The sequence below is a fragment of the Pleurodeles waltl genome, chromosome 7 (genome assembly GCF_031143425.1).
Source record: "Pleurodeles waltl isolate 20211129_DDA chromosome 7, aPleWal1.hap1.20221129, whole genome shotgun sequence".
Lineage (NCBI taxonomy): Eukaryota > Metazoa > Chordata > Amphibia > Caudata > Salamandridae > Pleurodeles > Pleurodeles waltl.
Genome location: NC_090446.1, coordinates 574,463,992 through 574,481,892, shown reverse-complemented (window position 1 = coordinate 574,481,892; position 17,901 = coordinate 574,463,992). Strand labels below are relative to the sequence as shown.

General features: G+C 43.7%; 1 protein-coding gene across 2 annotated transcripts in view; it reads right to left on the bottom strand.

Annotated features, from left to right (window-relative positions):
- The window catches only part of LOC138304377 (adenosine receptor A2b-like), a 30,409-nt gene extending 14,154 nt beyond the window's left edge, over positions 1-16,255 (bottom strand). Inside the window, exon 1 of one of the 2 annotated variants that reach the window (XM_069244368.1) lies at positions 16,122-16,255. The gene's annotated coding sequence lies outside the window, so the exon portion shown is untranslated. The other variant, XM_069244369.1, reaches the window with a different exon arrangement.
- Positions 16,256-17,901: the final 1,646 nt, after the last annotated feature.

Genomic DNA, 17,901 nt, shown 5'->3' with positions numbered 1-17,901 from the left:
ACCAATTTATAAACAATCTGGAGGTGGTCATAGGCCCTGTACTATGTGACACATCACCCATAGAGTTCTTTCTGTCTAAATGAATGAATACAATCCTAATAAAAAATAACAGAAGCGAGAAGTCATGCTTACTGATACAGAAACTAAAGACCAGTAGTGGACGCCCCACACCCAGAACACGATCAGTTAACATCAGTTCACACAGTACAGTATAAAACTGATACATTTCATGAAGCAGCCCACCATTATAGGAATGTCACCATACATAACAACAACACTGGCATCACGACAGCTGCAAATACACACTTCTATGAATAAGGGGTGAAGCCGTTTTCTTATTGCATATATAATATTGGCCAGGTGCAAATCACATCCAAAAAACTGTTGGTACTACCTTGGTAAAAGTGCAAAACACTCTGGCCCAGATTTACTACGGCTTTGCCCCATGCAAAGTGATGCCAAGCAAAGCATTGGTATTTGCTTTCAAGCACAAACGAGATTTTGCACTAGAAAGGCGAGCATTGCAGGGGAGGATCACCACAGGCACCCATAGGTTTTGACACAAAGCCAGAAATACTAAGGCCCATATTTATACTTTTTTGAGCACCGCATTTGCGTCCTTTTTTGACGCAAAAGTGGCGCAAACTTGCAATATACAATTGTATTTTGTAGGTTTGCGCCGTTTTTGCGTCACAAAACGGCTCAAACGCGGCACTAAGAAAGTATAAATATGGGCCTAAGATTGCCAGACTGGCTTTTGTGTCATAAACTAATGCTTTCTTGAAGCAGGCCCTAACAAAGGGCAAAGTTTTATTTTCTCAAAAAAACCTGCACATGACGTGTGCTGAAGCACACAGCGCACATCTAGCGCCTATTATCCTGCTATATTTGTCTAGACATAGGAATTTATAGGTGAAAAGTACGCTTCAGTTCACATCCTATGCTGGATCTTTGTGGGCTGTTCACAGCGCAGGGCACCCTCTCACTTGTGCAATGCAGCACAACAAATTTGTTCGCTACACTGCGTGGCATAAACAAATATTGACTCTGGTCCTCTGTCTGTTTATTCGCTGCCCATGGTATTCTTATTTGAACTGCCTCAATTATCTCATCAAACACCACTTTTGTGTCATCCTAAGGTCTTTTAGAGGCCTGAAAACAAGTTCTGACCAAAGATTGCCCGCTTGGACACCGTTCCCTAATTCCTGTCAAACGATGTGCTTAGAAAAGACTTCATTTACCAATCAGAAGCAAATACTTTGGCCCATATTTATACTTTTTGACGCAAAACTGCGCTAACGCAGTTTTGCGTCAAAAAAATTAGCGCCGGCTAACGCCATTCTGAAGCGCCATGCGGGCGCTGTATTTAAGCAATGACGTTAACCGGCGTTAGCAGCCGGCGCTGCCTGGTGTGCGTTGAAAAAAACGACGTACACCAGGCAGCGCCGGCGTAGGGGGATATGGAGCTTGGGCGTGAAAAAATGGGGCAAGTCAGGCTGAGGCAAATTTTTCGCCTCAACCCGATTTGCGCCATTTTTTTCCACTCCCAAACCCCATAGAAATTACTCCTCTCTTAGCAAAGACAGGAGTCATGCCCCCTTGCCCAATGGCCATGCCCAGGGGACTTCTGTCCCCTGGGCATGGTCATTGGGCATAGTGGCATGTAGGGGGGCACGAATCAGGCCCCCCTATGCCACAATTTTTTTTTAAAAAAAATACTTACCAGAACTTACCTTATTGTCCCTGGGATGGGTCCCTCCAGCCTTGGGTGTCCTCCTGGGGGCATGGGAGGGCACCTCTGGGCTCCTTCCGAGCCCACAGGTCCCTTAACGCCTGCCTTTTACAGGCGCTAAAAAACGGCGCAAAAGCGGCCATACGTCATTTTTTTTTACCCGCCCACTCCCGGGCGTGAATTTTGCCCGGGAGTGTAAATACGGCGCACATGCCGCGGAGTCAGTTTTTTAGACGGGAACGCCTACCTTGCATATAACTAACGCAAAGTAGGTGCCCACGTTAAAAAAGGACGCAAACTCCATGGACTTTGGCGCTAGACGCGTCTAATGCCAAAGTATAAATATGGAGTTACTTTTGCGTCGGAATTGCGTCAAAAAAACGACGCAATTCCGGCGCAAACGGAGTATAAATATGCCCCTTTGAGTCAAGAAATGCAGTCGCAAAATCGGTGATTGCTGCAATAAAATAATCTCCAGCCTGATTTGACACTGGGAGGGGGAATGAGGAAGGTGGTGGAGCTTTTGAAAATTCTTCCATAGTGCTGTAGTCCGATGGTTTCCACCTCACTCCAGGTCATCGTCGATTGAGTTGCCAGTCCTGAACTTTTCACCTACAAATCATTGGCTTCATTCAGCTGTGTTAGTCTAATTAGTAGGAATGTGCAAAATTTAAATTACGCTGGCGTAATTCTGGGGATTTCAGGATTTTTTAACCATGCTTGTAACATGAGGTTTCAAGTTTCTGCACAACTTTGTATAATTATGCACCGTTTGTTGTATAAAATTACAGTGAATGCGCAATTCACGGTAAAGCTTTACAGCAAAAACACAGGAGCAACAGAACTTGAGTGGCTTTTGTTTAAATATACACTCTTGATACACGTAATTTCAGGTAATTTTGCTCTAATTTTGTGTACGAAAGAAAATCAAGATTACAGTAACCAAAAGGATTTTAATGGCACCTAATAGGCCAGAACTGGAAACTGTGTCCATAATGACATGGAGTGAGATAGTCACCCTATATTTCACATCAGCAGAATAATTCTTAGGGACAGAATAAATGCCTATAGATGATAGAGGGTAATAGATTAGATGAAGCTACCTTCAGAAATGGTTGTAAGGCTGGAGATTTTAATTTAGGACACCCATAGCATACAACATGAGATTCAATTTAGGTTTCAGTGAGGGTAAGTGCCTCTTACATCTTCACCTTACCTCCATCCAAACGCCCAGATAGTTGTATTTTGAGGCTCCTCTCTATGATCAGCCTCAGTGATCACCATCCCTGCTGGAAAACCCTCCACCAAATGCAACAGTGGTAGACTTTTATGTTTAACTGCAAGCTTATGGACCCCAATGATATTGAGTCACAGCATCCAACGCTCGCTAAAGAGGAGAATGGTGTTAACAGCATACTGTAGGAAATGGAGCAGCTTCCCAGTTTAGAAGGGAATATTGGGCTCACAGAATATAAGTACTTATAGAAGATGTATATTAATTCCATAACGTGGGGTCCCAAAACACACCCATGCCCGAGACTCCCCCATTTGTATAAATTTTGTCAGAATTATGTGCGTTTTGGCTTCATTTGATTTGAACCAGATTGTCAACATCAAGACAGTGTGTGCTCTACGGGCGACTAAAATGCAAAAACCCAGTCTTCATGCAAGAGCATAATTCATGCATTGTGTTTATATGCAGTTTTTTAACCTTTTGCATTGCAGAGTTTTACCTTGAAACTACTATTAATGATGTTTGCAAATAATGTTCATTTGCAAGGTATTGCTGCAGGTTTACAGAGTGTATCAGGGTGTGGTCCCTTTCTAGGACTTTCTAGAAGCCTTCCCTGCAGCATGACTGGGTTATATAAGGGAGCCAGCCCAGCTCCACATGCTCACTATTCAGAGGTCCCGGTGCAGAGCAGCAGCAATTTCCTGAGCTCCTGTTCCGGAGGCCTACCTTGATGTTCCAGGCCTGCCCTGCATTATTCTGGTGATCCTTGAGCAGGGTGGTAAGGCGGAGGTTGGGCTGGGCCCCCGAGCCCGTTCTCAGAGATTCTAGAGTTTTGTGCCTACTCGTGGAACTTTCAGAGTACGCGAGTCATTGCTCTCATGTAAACCTTGGTGTTCAGATAGGTGGCGGCACCCGCGATCATTTCATGGCATTTGCATATTCTCGTTTGAATCAGTAGTGTGCGCGATCCATTTACCGCAAGTAAAACCTGGTGTTCAGATCGGCAAAGGCTTGCGCGATCATTTCACGGCATTTGCATATTCTTGTTTGAATCGGCAGTGTGCGCAATTCATTTCCTGCAAGTAAAACTTGGTGTTCAGATCTGCAAAGGCTTGCGCGATCATTTCACGGCATTTCCATATTCTTGTTAGAATCGGCAGAGTGCGCGATTCATTTCCCGCAAGTAAAACTTGGTGTTCAGATCGGCAAAGGCTTGCGCGATCATTTCATGGCATTTGCATATTCTTGTTTGAATCGGCAGTGTGCGCGATTCATTTCCTGCAAGTAAAACTTGGCGTTCAGATCGGCAAAGGCTTGCACGATCATTTCATGGCACTTACATCTTCTTGTTGGAATCGGCAGAGTGTGCGATTCATTGTCCGCATGTAAAACTTGGTATTCAGATCGGCAAAGGGTTGCGCGATGATTTCATGGTGTTTACATATTCTTGTTAGAATCGGCAGTGTGCGCGATTCATTTCCCTCAAGTAAAACTTAGGGGGTCATTCAGACCTTGGCGGACGGCGGAGGCCGTCCGCCAAGGTACCGCCGACAAATGACCGCACCGCGGTCAAAAGACCGCGGCGGCCATTCAAACATTTCCGCTGGGCCGGCGGGCGCTCTCCAAAAGAGCGCCCGCCGGCCCAGCGGAAATGCCCCTGCAACGAGGACGCCGGCTCAGAATTGAGCCGGCGTAGTTGCGGGGGTGCGACGGGTGCAGTTGCACCCGTCGCGTATTTCAGTGTCTGCAAAGCAGACACTGAAATACTTTGTGGGGCCCTCTTACGGGGGCCCCTACAGTGCCCATGCCATTGGCATGGGCACTGTAGGGGCCCCCAGGGGCCCCGCGGCACCCCCTACCGCCATCCTGTTCATGGCGGGTTTCCCGCCATGAACAGGATGGCGGTAGGGGGTGTCTGAATCCGGATTCAATGGGGCAGCGGTAAACCGGCGGGAGACCGCCGGTTTACCCTTTCTGACCGCGGCTGAACCGCCGCGGTCAGAATGCCCTTGGGAGCACCGCCGGCCTGTTGGCGGTGCTCCCGTGGTCGGTGACCCTGGCAGTCACCGGCCGCCAGGGTCAGAATGACCCCCTTAGTGTTCAGATCGGCAAAGGCTTGCGCTATCATTTCATGGCATTTACATATTCTTGTTAGAATCGGCAGTGTGCGCAATTCATTTCCCGCATGTAAAACTTGGTGTTCAGATCGGCAACAGTGTGCGCGATCATTTCATGAGAAGTAAAAACTTTGATGTGTAATGTTTGTTGAAGTGCACACATTTATCCTGAGCCTATGGATTTCCTGTGAAGATGACAAATTCAAAATGTGACGCACTTTGTGCATATTAAGTCTCTGGTACAATTCCAATTGTTTTCCAGGGAATGTTTCAGATTGTCTTTTGCCCCCATGTTAAAAAAGCAGTGTTTGTTCTGAAACAGTATTCTAGAAGGTTCTTGTATTTCTAGACTGTATGTGATATTTCATGACGAGCTCATATGAAACATTGTATTAACCCATTCTTGATTTTTTCCAGGTACCTAGATTTCTTGAGGCCTAGTTAGAGTCTAGTTCTAGGCCATTCATGTTCCTTCAGTCTAAGTGTTATTTCATGTTCCGAGTATCATTGAACTCTAGATTCAACAGAGTGTTATTTCATGTTGCGAATATCATTGAACCCCAGATTCAACAAAGTGTTATTTCATGTTCCGAGTATCATTGAACCCTAGATTCAACAGTGTTATTTCATGTTCTGAATATCATTGAACCTTAGATTCAACAGAGTGTTATTTCATGTTCTGAGTATCATTGAACCTTAGATTCAACAGAGTGTTATTTCATGTTTCGAGTATCATTGAACTCCTAGAATCATAGTCTAGTGAAAGTCAATGTGATTATATTCTGATATTGTGTTATTTAACCTTTTGCTTCCTACAGGTCTCCTTCCCAGCTGTTCCCTACCTAATCCCCTTTTCCCCACTTGGACTCTCTTAGGCTCTGTGATATTCTTATCAGAGTTTTGGAGCTGTCTTGTGGTGGACATATTGGGAATGTGTGCAGGCCCGAGGATCTGGTCTCCCTGACACAGATGTCATGATGTAAGAGTTGAATGGCCTTCAATAGTGGAGGCGGAACATCTCCCAACCTTATAACTTTATCCACAAGAAGCCTCGGTTTGCCTGCCAAAGACCTGCTTGTAATCGATAAAACAAGTGGAAGGCCTTGTCTTTGTCTAGAGGACAGACAGAAGATGATCTCTTCCAACTATCAGCCCTCTCACCTCTGTCCAAGCCAGCCCGTCATTTGGACAGAAGCCTTTCCACGATGACCCCTTAGGCCCAGTGGCAGCTGCTATGTTTTAAAAGTGATAGGGCACATCAGAAATTATATTAAAACCTTGAAAAATAAACTTACCTCATTTGATGGATGAATACACTTGAAGTTCCTTCTGCCTCACGCTGCTTGCAAACCAGTGGCATCTGAGCCAATCCAAACACTGCTCTCGTGCGGCTTACAAGACTAAACAGCATAAGAGCAGTGCTAAGATTGGCTGAAGCAGGCAGACACGGCTCTTCATCGAAAACCAAAGGGGCTGTGCCTCTGCTTATCAGCTGCCCTTCAGCTGTTAATTGCAGAAGCCTGGACTCCTCATGTCAGGCTGGACATAGTGAGAACACCTGCCAATCTGGCATGCGCACTTCAGATAAAACAGCCTCAGATCGTCCCAATGAACAAGAGAGGAAAAAATGCCAAAGGAGAAAAGGAGGAAGAGTAAGAGAAAGATGAAAAAACAGTGACTAAGATAGAAAGCAGGGATGAAAAAGAACCTCAGCAGGTGAAATAAAGACGTAGGCAGTAGATGAAAGAGGCAGGATGTGGAGTTAGGACTACTTAGCATTGATATTCTGCAACCCTAAGATTCGGAGGTGCCAGTAGCGGGCGTCTGAGGAAAAGGTTTGGGCCCTGGCACTTATTATTTTACAAATTAACCACTGGCTACAGCTGACCAGGCCTTAATTCTGTCATCTTCAAATCTGACCAGGACCATCATCACACACACTCTATTCCTTCTTGTGTGCTGCATCAGGATACTCCTACTCAGTCGTTTTGTGACGAGTTAGCAGCCTATTTTGAAACTAAGATCAAAGATATTCTTGCAACCTTCACTTCTCAATTAAATATGCAATATTCAGCATCAATTTCTCTCTTAACATTGGATACCAGTTTGGTTTCTCTAAATGTATGGTATTTTCGGGTGTTGTTAGATGACCTAGATCAGGTATAGGAAAGTGAGCTTCTTAACTATTGCTAGCTCTGCTAAATCTTGTTCATCGCTGGACTTACTACCTCACAGAGTATGGAAACTGCTATGTGACTGTCTCACTCCACCTCTAGCAGCCATATGTAATCAGTCTCTGAAGATTACCACTGTGACCCCAGAATGCAAAAAGGCATTAATGCTTCCTCTTTAAAAAAAAAACCCTCTTCAGATCTGTCAGTGCTCAGTAACTATAGGCTCATTTCTTTTTTTACCCTTTCCTTGTTCAATTCTGGAGCATTTTCTGAATAAAATACTGGAGGAACATAACTTAGTAGACAAGCTCCAGTTTGGGTTCCATCCCCTCCATGGAAGCAAAGGGGCTCTTGTTACGGCAATGAATGATCTGCATATGGCAGTAGATAAGTGGCATCAGGTAGTCTTAGTACTACTTGACCTGTCTGCTGCATTTGACAGTGTCAGTCATGACATCCAGATCGCAAGGCTGGCTGAGATAGGGGTCAAGAAAAGAGCTCTGCAGTGGCTGGCATCATTTTTGGAAGGAAGGATGTAAGCAAACCATCTCCCCTCTTTTTGCTCCTCCTTCAGTTTAGTAGTGCAGGGACTCCCTCAGGGCTTTTCTTTAAGCCCCCTATATTATTTAATGTGTATCTACGACCAGTGTCTAAATTTATCAGCTCCCATTGCATAAGGTTTGTAAACTATGCGGATGACACACAACTAATTCTTACACTGGACTGCACCTCACAGTCTTCAATGGCCTCTTTTCTTAATTGCATGCTCAAAACCTCACAGTGGATCAGAGTTAACTCTCTTAAATTTAATGGGGATAAAGCAGAGGCTATGATTTGTTTTCTGGGTCCCTTTCTCATCTTTTGGCTGGGGACTTTTGGCTGCCAGAGGAGAACTCAATTCCAATTATTGCAACGACTGTTCGCAATTTGGGAGTCTATATGAATAAAGGTTTATCTCTCTCTAGTCATGTCAATAATTGTTCCTCCACCTGTTTTGGCCAAATGAGGGTACTTCAGAAAATATTACCTTTATTGCCAACCAGTTTCTGCGCTCTTGTGATGTGAAGTGTCATTTTGAGCAGATGGGACCATGGCATTGCCTTGTCTCTAGGTGCACCGGGCTACCTTGTTCAGCGCCTGCATCATATACAGGCTGCACTCTCTTTGCCTCGTCATTACTGTACCTCAGCTACTCTAGATTCTCTTCATTGGCTCCCTGTAGCCATGTAAATCCAGTTTTCCATCATATCGGGTCTCACCCCCTTTGACAAAAACTATAATGCTACATTCTGCCTAGATCTTTACACCCAGCTAATGCTAATCTTCTGAAGGTTCCTAAATTTAACAAAGCTTGGACTGGTGGCAGAGCGTTTTCCGTGCAGGCTGCCAGTCTTTAGAACCACCAACCTATATAGCTCTGCTCCATCAGTAACCGCTGTGCTTTTAGGAAAGCTTTTTCTATAATTTATTTGCACATGTCTTGACGTGTCTCTGATAGGTAAGAGCCAAGATGCTTTTCTAAATAACACTTTGCGCTACATTTTTTAAGGTTGAGCCTAGGCAGCGCACATGTGCTGTCTCTCGACATGTTGTAATCTACTTTTGAGGGCTTTCACCATGCCCATCACACGCCCATCACTTTCATTTGTTCCTTCGTCTGCCTTTCAAAGTTTCTTTGGTTTTTTAAGTAAATGCCTTATGTTTGTCCTGTCTTGAGACTGTTTTGTTACCGCCTTGGTGGCTGACCCTGTTACATGGATTATTGCACCATCAGTCATGTACCTCAGTGTCGGTGCACTACTTTTTCTTTTGCTTCTACGCTTCATGCTCTGTGGTGGTATGTTGTTTCCTCTTCTTGCTTATTTTGGGGCATCTCAGCATCTCACAGTTGCTTTGTGAGGTCTGCCCCCCCCCCCAAAAAAAAGACCGCAAGGGGGCTCTTTTTTATTTAATTTTTTTTGGCTGTTTTATATAGTGCGAACGCGACCCGAAGATTGGAGTACTTTACATGAGCACCAGTTACATTAAACAAAAAAACATTCATTTTTAGTAGGTATGGGGAAATTAAGTGATTTGCCCAAAATCACAAGATGTTGAGCCGACGCTGAGACTCGAACCTGGTTCCCCAGCTCGAAAGTAGGCAGTGCTGGCCCTTAAACCACATCCTCTTCCTTATGCTGCACTCTGTGTGTGATGCTTGTACTACATTGGTTTAGCAGGTGAAAAATATACAAGCTTGCGCCTTTTAAATAGATAAAACAAAAGGGAAATCCTCAACAGCGGCTCTCCGAGCACAGCAAGAGAGCTGGTACTACAATATTCACGGTACTCGGAAAACTCGCCCTATGATGCTTTGCTTTCCTTTTACAACATATGTTTCCCCATAACTCAGCCTGTGGTGGTCCTAGGACACTGGAACCACCACAGAAATGTTCAGCGCGATGTGCTCTTTCTGTCCAGGTCACATTCAGAGTTCCCGCACTAGGTTGGGGGGATCCAAAATCATAACTTCTAGACCATTCGATGTATTTTAAGCTTTCTCATGGCTGGAACTTTTGCATTATAACTGGCAGTAGTTTGTGTTTTAAGGGCCTTGTTTGTAGCAATATTCTAGCAGGCCTGCTAGGCCTGAAAATGTGTAATGCACTATGCTCTCTAGGGTCCTAATATATGGTTACATTGCAATGCTCTCTGCCATTTGGTTTTCATGTGTTATGCCCTCTAGAGGCTGACTATATGGTTACATGACCATGTTTCTTCCAAATGCTATTTTTATTGTGGTGCCCTCTAGGGGCTGACTATATGGTTAGATGACCATGTTTCTTCCAAATGCTATTTTTATTGCTGTGCTCTGTAAGGGCTGTTCTGACATTACAGTCTAATGCAAGAGTATGAAACAAAGCACAAACACAAAGTGTATTTCTGATAAAGGTTTTTATTGGGTTTGCATGATGATTGTATATGTTTTATTGATTTTTCCTTGTTGCAATTCTGACCATGATTCATGCCAATGTAACATCCTATTACACTATTACTGCTTGAACGCTCTTGATATGTTTGGGTGACCTTTCCAGGAGGTCACCAGTAGTTGCACTATGTCAGCTATGGTATGTTCCATCTGCCAATGTATATTTATAAATTATTGAGTAGTATTTAGTAATGTATATGTAATAAATGTACTTCTCCTTTTCTAAAGAAAAAGTACTGACTGGACAATCATTTATTGAGTGTTATTATTCCGTGCCAGTGATTGGTGAGTCCTAGCTCACACCACCTCCCTGTAGTAGGCCTTAGACTGCTCCGCCTCGCTACCCTGTGAAAGTCAAGCACTACAATGGGGTGTTTGGTTCTCAATGAGGACAACTGAGATTGAGGAACTATTTCTTGTGCTGGCCACATAACTAATAGCCCAATTTCCAACGTTGGAAATGCTATCTGGCGTTAGTACAATAACCAGCAAGTCCGAGCCAAACTAAATAAATTATGTTTGCAAATCCAGTTTTTAAACCTTATGCTAGTACCGTCAGACAACCCAACTACCTTAATTTGTATACTACAAATGTTTCTTAAAAACGTTTCTTTAATTAAGTACTTCTCAATGCAGTGTTATAATGTGCCTATTAGTGTCAAAGCTTCCATGTTAAAGAACAGTAGATATTTTAGCACCCAGGATAATGAGCTGCATGGCTAAATACTTATAAGGTCCCAAAGGCGAGACCTATCGGCTATGCCAATGCTTGTTTTTAATAATAATCATTAAGATCTCTAGCTTTGCTATCAATGGAATATAGTATGCATAACCTCACTGCCCTGTTTGAAAATGTGACAGGACTCCACATCCCAGAATGCACTTCGTTCGTTAGCTTTATTTCGGTACAAATAAATACCATAAAAGCACACCACAAATCGCAAATTCATAATTTACAAGACAACAAGCTCATATATACAAAAAGGAAAAAAAACTCAAGAGTACAATGTTAAATTACGTTAAAAGACTTTAAACATAAACATTTTCCCTCTAAAAATTTTACCATATTATGGGATCATGCAAACGTGCCTGACTAAACACAATAACTAAAATAAGGATAAGACATTCCTAAAAGATATAAAAATATATGAACATAGAAAAATTTGTTAGACAATAAAAAAGTGATAAAATTAGTAAATACATACATTGAAATTCACAAGTGAGTTCGTCAATGGCCACTTCCAACGTCTATTGTTGGATTTTCCCCTATTTTTTTGAGCGTGTTCAATCTAAGGTGCCAAATGGAATCCAAATATTTTGCCAGACAACAAGCCACTAAAACAGATGGATCCGATATAAGAACTCTCAGAGCCAGTAGACAATTCCTAAAGCCCATTTTCCTACATAATGGAATAATCCAACGAACCCTCTGCTTGTAGTATGCAGGACATTGGAAAAGGACATGGGTTATGGATTCTTCCCTGGCACAGCCCATCGGGCACATCTTAGAGGTACAGCTAGTATTGATCCATTTGTGTGTTAGGATGCGCAAGGGAAGAGAACCTATCGTAAATCTGATATACAATGCGCGTGGAGCGAGTACTGCGTCCATATATTGCTCGGATTCATAGTGGCATTTGACCTTTAGAAAGCTGCCAGTCATAGATGATGAGAAGACTGCAGACAGTTGTGTAAGTTGGACATTGAGCCAAAATGTATCCTTCAGGGTCTGTGATGCATTTTTTGGGATAGATAATGGATCCTTCCAATATGACCCCAAACCAAGTAGTACCAGGGTCCGTTCTATGTACGCACACCCCTTGATTTTTAGACTAGTGCCATTCGCCATCAGGTTAACTAGCCCGCATCTATAAGGAATAATTGGAGACGCTTTTCTTTATCCCCTATTCTCCTAATCCTGGGGTTACCCAGGGTGTTTTGAAAGATTTCCTATTCTAGTACATGAGGATGCTTTGAAGGATTTTGTAATACAAACAAAGCAACGCAGGATCTAGGATACACTGAGATATAGAGGCACACTTAGATGCCCTATTTAATTTCTCATGGCAATGCTGTTAACACCATTAGAAATACATAGACATAGACATAGTGCACACCACAAACTGAATTGCCTCTTGAGTTCATAATAATAGGTATTGCGATTTCCTGACTCCTCACTTGTAATTTTCTTAACTTTGCAAGGATATATGGTTGAAGTGGCTCGTCCGAAATAGCATATGGTAGGCGTTTAAAGTCAGTGGACTATTTCACTGGTATTTAGAATGTATAATTTATGGATTGTCCCCTGAGTATCAAAGCTAGAATATTGAAAGATACAAATTTCGAGGACAAAATATTAATCCCAAAATAGCAAAAGATTTAAGTATATATTATCCATACCTAGCCCCACATATATGTACCTTGATGATATATATCTTCAAAGTACGTAGATGTAGAATTAAGAATAGTAAAAATTATACTTCTTTTGCATTCACTTAACTTTCAATATTTTGGTATTTAATATTTTGTCCACAATGTTCTAGTTGGTTACATAAAGAGGACAACAGATGGTGCACGTATTCACTTCGGCTCGGGCCTTTAATGCTGGAGCAGGCCTTTAATAGCCGGTAGAGCCCGCTACGGTGGGTTCTAAGGCTATATTGTAGTCCCTTGGCGCACTGTTGCAGGGATCCATAAACGTGATATCGACTCTGAAATTAACACAGGCAATAAATATCAATATGTGAATATTATAAACATTCTTGAGCTTTGTCTTCCTTTCCATCTACGTGAACTAGTTGGTTCATCTCATTTCCAGCCTCAGGGGCTACTCTGGGAAGAGTGACTGACTCAGCTCAAGCTCGACTAACTTTTTATGCAAAGGGAGGGCTGAGAACCCGACCCCCACACACCCTTGGCTCTGTTCTAACAAAATAGGAAGTATTTTTAAAAATATTGAGCTGTGCTTATCCTGCCTCCACAACACTGCCTACCAATGTATTGACAAAGTAAGTAGATGTTGAGTTAAGAATCTATACTTCCCTATATAAGCTTACCCTTGCAGTATATTGGTAGCTGATAGTCTGCAGTCAAATTATGTGCAGGTCTTTATTATTGACTTGGATATTTTGACAGCAATGACCAATAATCCCATGAATTAGTCTCAGTCACAATAAAGCCAACCCATATGTGTGTCAGCCTATCGTAGAGGAAACAATTGTCTAATGTAGAAAATACTGTCTGTTGATTTGTGTATTTGTAATCTGGTGCGCTCGGTCGACACCAATAGAGAGTGTTAGACGCTGTTTTCTACATTAGATAATCGTTTCTTCTTCGGTAGACTGACTAGGAAAGGCTGGGCTCATTGATCAACTTGATGTGATTGCTACGAGCAAGTTTAATTATTTAATACTCAAACAGAATTAAACACAGTTTTACAAAGGTGAATAGACTTCATCCGTCCTCCTCGCCACTATATCCGTTGCAAAAACTAACAAAGACTGCCATATTAACTCTCAGACTGTGTTCCCACAATGTAGTGAATTGCTTTTTACCAAGACTAACACTCAGAAGAAGATGTTACCAAGTCAATCTACAGTACACCACATTATTTTGTGGTATTAAACATTGTCACAACTATTAGGTGCTTCCATTATTTTCTCGTCCTGATGATGACTCTGGTTCAAATAATTTACTTTAGGGTTGAAACGTCAACAACTATTTCAGTGGACTGTTTTTAATTGATTTAATAACAACACCCGCACACTGAGTGTTGTACTTATCCTTATCAGTCGCTTACCAGTCACTTGTATATATTTGCTTTCTGTAGAGTACTTGCTCAGTGTATACTCACCCTTTTCACTTGCACTGCGCCACCGCGCATTTGGAGCACCATATTTTTCAACTTATTTCTTACACTGAATATGACATACTTCGAGTGGTACCGTAGGGAATGTATTGAATAAACTCTGATTTCATCTCAGACTGAACCAATCTATTGTTTTTTTTTTCAACATGTTGCCACGAATTTTGAGGCTTACACTTTCCCCAAAGGGACCTTTTGTTCTTCTACTAATAATTATTCCACCCTGGTCCCAGATTTACTAGGTTGCCCCTTTTCCTTTGAGGATGAGCCACGGCAGCTGTCCACACCAGAGTCGGCTTTGCTGGACCAGGGGATCCTGCAGCCCCGCTGCTCTCCCAGCAGACATTCCTACCTAACCAGGGGCAGACTGTGGGGTGCATGAAGACGAACTGCTAAAAATGAGGGGGTGTCCTGGCTGCCCTACAGTGTGTACAGGGGTACACACTCTAAATACTGCAGACATGCATCCAGCAATTTCTGTCCGGTCGCCTGCACCCACCAAACTTTAACTGGCCCTCTATATGTCTGTACAGCCCCACCCCTCGGGCAGAGTACAGCCACAAAGTAGGTGGTGCGTTAACTTGGCCTCAGCATCAAAACGAGACAAGTCTTGCTTGCATGTAACCTGCATGTTCTGAGTGATCAAACTTAGCAAAACATAACCTTTCATGTGTAAAGCGCTCTGGGAACCTTTGTGTCTTGATTGCTCTACATAAAACTACCAAATTAGTAAACAGAACTAGAAAAATATCAGTTCTACCTCCTAAACATGACATAACTCTCCAAATGGGGGAGCCAGAACCAGAAAACAAATTCCAAATGTGGCCTTCAAACCTTGACACAACCCTCTGGGTTTGGGCTCTAGAACTGGTCACGGTTCTCCAGATGCAGCCTGCACAACAAAGCACAATGTTCCGAACCTGACACAAAACTCCACACATGAAGTAAAACATTGTTCCCTCCAGATCTGGACCTTTTAGTTCCCTCCAGATCTGGACCTTTTAGTCCAGATGTGTCCGACACAATTTAAAACAATACTCTTTCCCTTCGAGAGATGCCTGTCACACATTGCTCCGCTGTCCACTAAATCAGAAACATACACAAGGAAAATATAGTAACTCAGATTGTTCAAACAAGAACACAAAACCACCATTCTACCTCATGTCTGTATGTAAGACAGCACACATTACCGATGACGAGTACACGGCACGTATTTGGGCGCTATAAGGAGACCACAATGCGGTGTTATTTTTAATAGGGTTTTATGATACAGAGCAGGGGAAAGTAACTAACTGTAAGTATGTTCTACATATAAATACAATTATCTTGTAAAAAAATAACAATCAGGTCATCATTTTTTAAGGTTACAGCATAAATCATATTAGAAAGAATAGGTATTTTTCGGTGAAGTAGATCACTCATAGTGATTATCACTGAGCAGCTCTGTTGGCCGGACTGCAGTCAGACATATGTGCCCTTGCCACAGTCACACGGCGCGTCGGTAGCGGTACCGAGATTTGGCCAGGCTATCTCATGTTTCCAGGTGTGCAACGCGCTTCAACCGTCGCCGTCCTCAGCCTCTGTAGCTGTGGAGCGGAATCTGGGGTTCGAGCAGTGAACTAACCCCGGGTAAGAGGGAGAAGAGACTGAACTTTCTCCCCGTAGCTTCCTCTTGCCACGGCATCTCCGTCTGCACCCACCCCAGGCTGCGGGCACAACAGCATCTCTAGCGCCCTGAATCCTGCCGCTCGTGCATACGATAAACAAGAGTTAATCGCCCTTGCGCGCGCTGAGTGGCTCACTGGTGAGGCGCACAACTCCTTAAGGGACCACCAAACCACCCCCCCACACACACTCCCGCCCTCAACCTCTACCCGCCCACCTCTACCCTGGCCCCTTAGTGCCCAGCACATGAAATCACACACTGGGACCCCAAAAGCCTGTTGCGCTGGGAAGCGTCACCTGCCCTTCGGGTGTGTCCTACGCCAATCGGTGTCCCATCAGTCTCCCTGGCGCACCCTTGGATGGTACCTTTGCAGGGCTCCTGCTTGTCTAGCTCCCGGGGGTCCTCGAACATTTCCGATCTCAGAGTCCGCCCTCCCGATGTAGGACGCGAAGGTTGATTTTCCTGCTGTGAGCTTAGCCAACACCCTGTGCTAGTTCCTGCTTTTCTCACTTCCCTCTCTTGTCTCATCCAGCCCCTCTCTTTCAAGTGTTGCAAGAGGAAAGTTCCTGCAGCCATGTAAATGAGGACAGGAGCACACAATGCTTCTGATATGCCACCTAGAGCTGAACATTGCACTGCAGGTGCGTCATTTGGAAAAATCCACAGGCCCCCAAATGTGCAGTTCAGAACTGAATAGAACATCCCTCAGGTTGGCATCCACACCTGGGCAGTATGCTCCAGGCGTGGCATCTGTACCCCAATTGTGGCATTGTCAAATGAAAAAAAAACAAAATCCTTGATGTGGGCCTGCAGGCATGGACAATGTACTCCAAATGTGATATCAGAAAAGAGCACAATATCTCATGTGTGGCATACAGAACTTGAATTAATATAGCTACTGCGGGCATGCAGACCTGGGCAACCTGCTCCGAGTGTGGCATCTGGAAAATAACACAATACCTCAGATGTGCCATTCAGAACTGCGAACCACATGACAGACACAGGACTCCATACCTGGGCAACATACTCCGGATGTGGCATCAGAAAAGGGCACAACACTCCAGATGTGGAATTCAGAGATGGAAACAGCATCCCAGGTGCAAGCATCCAGACCTTGGCAACATACTCTTTATGTGGCGTCCAATACTCCGGACATTTCCTCAGATGTGGCATGTAAAAAGTGATACAATACTCCAGATGTGAAATTCAGAGCTGGGAACAGCATCCCAGATGCAGGCATCCTTACCTGGCAACATAATCGATATGTGGCGTCCAGTACTGTGGGCATTTCCCCAGATGTGGCATGTAAAAAATGATACAGTACTCCAGATGTGCCCCACAGAACTCACCACAATAAATATTCAAGATGAAGTATCTCAACTGCGAAAGCTTGAGGTGTGGTATCCAGAGTCAGCAGCAATACTTCCGAGGTGGCCTGAAGAATGGAACACAATTCTCCACATGTGCCCTTAAGAGCAGGGCAGTGTACTCCGTAGCAGGTCTCCACAGCTGGATATAGAACTCCAGAGGGATTCTGGGAATAGGACACACGTGAACTTGGAACAATAGCCCACATGTCGCCGCGAGTACAGGGTACATTGCTTCACATGTAATCTTCAGAGGTGAAGAAAATGTCCATGCAAGGATTCGTTTGTGTGTACAAGAGTAACACAACATCCATTTCTGCCTTTGATATTTCTCCTTTGAGTCGCACGGTCACAACTCTCTGTGTACACAAATATCTCCTAACACTATCTACCCTCTTTGAGGTATTCCGATCTGACAGCTGTTGCAAATTCAGCAACTTTACATTCAGTTTCATAGCATCTTCGCAGCCAGGCACAACCCCTCTGACAGATATATCCATCTGTGCTCACTTCCTTTTTATCTTATCACCTTTAGTTGCTAAGTCGATTTTTGGTAACTATGCCTTCTCTTTATCAGATGTTCACCATATGCAGTGTAAAAATGCTAGATGTCATCATATCTTCTGACGGAGTGTGCGTGAGCGTGTGTTTGGTGCTTGCAACAAGGTCTTGATGCCCTGATCCGAAATCAAACATGTTATTGCTGATGGCAACATTCCTACGCCCTTGACCTGCAGCTCAGCAGCCCAGACAGCATTTTATTCTCTGCATGTTCACG